The following is a 3,119-nucleotide window of genomic DNA, read 5'->3' on the forward strand; positions in this document are numbered from 1 at the left end:
AGGCAGGAGGATTGGGAAGCCAGCCTGGGTTACAAAACAAGAGACAAAAAAACGGGGGGAGATGGAGAAATGGCTCAGAGGTTAAGGGCACTGACTGCTGTCCCTGAGGACTCGAGCTCAATTCCCAGCACGCATGTGACAACTAATAAATGTCTCTAACAAGATCTGGCACCCACACACAGACATATATGCAGGCAAAAATACCAATGCAAATGAAATAACAGTAAATTGGATTTTTATTTTTAGATTTATTTATTTATTATGTATACAGTATTCTCAGTGCTCTGCCTGCAGGCCAGAAGAGGGCACCAGATCTCATTACAGATGGTTGTGAGCCACCATGTGGTTGCTGGGAATTGAACTCAGGACCTTTGGAAGAGGAGGTGGTGCTCTTAACCACTGAGCCATCTCTCCAGCCCTAAATTGGTTTTTTAAAAGGAAGAAACTAAGTACTCAGTGAAGTTCTTGTCAGATTCCTGACCCATAAACACTAAGGCACAGAAATTCTTACTAGCCAGATGTGGTGGCACAGGATTGTAATCCCAGCATTCTGGAAGCTGAGGCCATAAGAGGTTTGAGGTCAGCCTGGACTACATAGTGAGTTCAAGGGCCAGCCTGGGCTACAGAGTGAGAGCTTTACTATCTCTCACTACATTTTAAGGATGGTTTTTATTTAAAAATAGATACCTAATACAGACAAACAGATTTAACAGCTTTTGCAGTTAAATCTGCAAAAAGTTTTGCATGGCCCCTGACTGCACATTCTAAGCAGCTAGCATGAGGGTGTCAGGACCACAGACATGGAGGAAGGGTCAGCACAAGGCAGAAAGGGGGCGCTGAGGAAGGGTCTCTTGGGTCTGCCACCAATATGAACTGCTAAACCTTGCACAAACACTTGAAGGACACGTGTCTTCAGGAAATCAGTGATTTGGTGAATTGTCATCCAGCAAGTTGGTCATTTGTCCACTGACCTTTGGCCAGCATGGATCTGACAAAGTCAGTGACAGTGAATTAGTGCTCCTAACCAAGGGATACATTTGATGTTGCGTCCCTAAGGCAGCACTTAGGGGGTTATTTGTAAAAGACACTCATGGTTATATGCCCCTTTCTCCTTTTTTTCTTTTATTCTTTTTTTCCCTTTTTAAAAATTTTAGCTTTGAGGCAGGGTCTCACTGTGTAGCCCCGACTGTCCTAGAGCTCACTAGGTGAGCCAGTTTGGCTTCAAAGTCTCAAAGATCCACTCACCTGCCTCTGCCTCCTGAGTGCTAGGATTAAAAGCATATATCACTTTTCTTTTTATAGTGCTAGGTAACAAGGCACCATTGAGTCACACATTCCTTCTTTTAAGATTTCCAATCGAGCTCATTAATTTCTCTTACAGTTTTTTTAAGTACTGGAGAGACTCAGCGGTTAAAAGCCCTGGCTATTTCAGAAGACCTGGATTCAGCCACCGGTGCACACAAAGCAACTCACAACCGTCCGTAACTTCAGTTCCAGGGGAATCCAGTGCCCTCTTTTTCCTGCCCACTGGCACCAAACATACATGCATGCAAAACACACATATCATTAAAAAAAAATTATAAATTAGCCGGGCGGTGGTGGCACAGGCCTTTTATCCCAGAACTCGGGATGAAGAAGCAGGCTGATCTCTGTAAATTCGAGACCAGCCTGGTCTACAAGAGCTAGTTCCAGGACAGGCTCCAAGGCTACAGAGAAACCCTGTCTCGAAAATACCAAAAAAACAAAAACAAAACAAAAAAAACTATTAATTTAATTAACATTTTGTTCAATGCGCTGATACATGCCTTTAATCTTGAGAAACACTTGAGAAACAAAGACAGGCAGACTGTGTGAGTTCTAGGACTACATAGTGAGATACTCTCTCCAAAATGAAATAAAATGAAAATAAAAACTGATTTATTGTCTGTGTTTATGTTGTGCACATGCCACAGTGTGCGGTGGAGGACAAAGGACAACTTGTAGGAGACAGCGCTGTCCTTCCATGTGGACACTGGGGATGGAACTCAGGCTGACAAGCCTGGTGGCATGTGTCCTTACCTACAGAGCCAACTCACCAGCCCTGTTTTCTGTTTTGTTTGTTGTTCTGCGAGGGTCTCACTGTTTCACTCAGGAGGCCGGCCTCACGCTGTGCAGTCTCTACTGTCTACCCTAGGGACGGGACACACTGAATTTTCTCTCTATAAACTGCTAGTTGTGATAAGTCCTCTCTTGTCACCAATTCCTGGAACAGCAATCTTTCCCGAGAGGAAAGAGACATTTTTCTCTTCAAAGCAGTTATACATGGAGATAAATTCCAGGCAGGACCGCTTTGGAGAAGTCCTTTCTTAGTTCTGATGTTGGCATTCTTAAGTGGAAGGTCATTGAACAATATTTCTGCACCTTCAGTGCCATAAAAGCCCTAAGAAAGTAGTGAACTTAGGTGTCGGCACCTCCCTTGCCTGCTTTTTATCCTTTTGAGCGGAGTGGGTCAGGCCTAGGAGCCAGAACTCCTGAAGCAGGCTAAGTAGGCTCTGACCACAGCCCTGCTTCCTCCCCACACAGGGGCATCCACACCAGTATAGACTTGACAGGAACCTCACACCCCGCCCTACATTTCAAAGAACTGTATTAACATTAGGACACCAGGGTGGAGAACATTTACACTTCATCAATAAAACCACAAGAAACAACGTATTGTCTTTTATAATACGTAATAAAACATGAAGACGGTAGAAAAATTACTTTCTTTCTTTCAACAACGCATAGCAGCCCTGTATAAACAGGACCTCAAAAAATTAGGTTAAGACTCAGAGTTGTTCCTCTCCACGGAAATCTTTAGTAAAAGGCGAAAGATTTATACGATCTGAAGAGAAACCAGAGTATACAAACAGCGCCCCTCCGACCGTTCTCGGCCGACTCGACCTCCTAGATAACCGATGGGCGCTAGCTCCACGAAGTAAGTGATGACGCCTGTTTTTCTCTCACGCACGTCTCCCAAAGACACATGACCAGAAAGAAAAGAAAGCGAGAAAGAGAAGATAAAAACGCTTATACGTTTAAATTTCGCACTACCCTGCGTGCTGTGCATTGTGGGTATGTAAATAACACTGGTTCGCCAA

At 44.1% G+C, this 3,119-nt stretch overlaps 1 non-coding gene across 1 annotated transcript; it reads right to left on the reverse strand.

Moving 5' to 3' along the window:
* Window positions 1–2,767: 2,767 nt before the first annotated feature.
* On the reverse strand, window positions 2,768–2,883 carry LOC125398072 (U5 spliceosomal RNA). The gene has a single exon (XR_007231271.1). It is a non-coding gene; the product is annotated as a U5 spliceosomal RNA (small nuclear RNA).
* Window positions 2,884–3,119: the final 236 nt, after the last annotated feature.

This window comes from Myodes glareolus, chromosome 3 (genome assembly GCF_982192425.1).
Source record: "Myodes glareolus chromosome 3, mMyoGla1.1, whole genome shotgun sequence".
Taxonomy (NCBI): Eukaryota; Metazoa; Chordata; class Mammalia; order Rodentia; family Cricetidae; genus Myodes; species Myodes glareolus.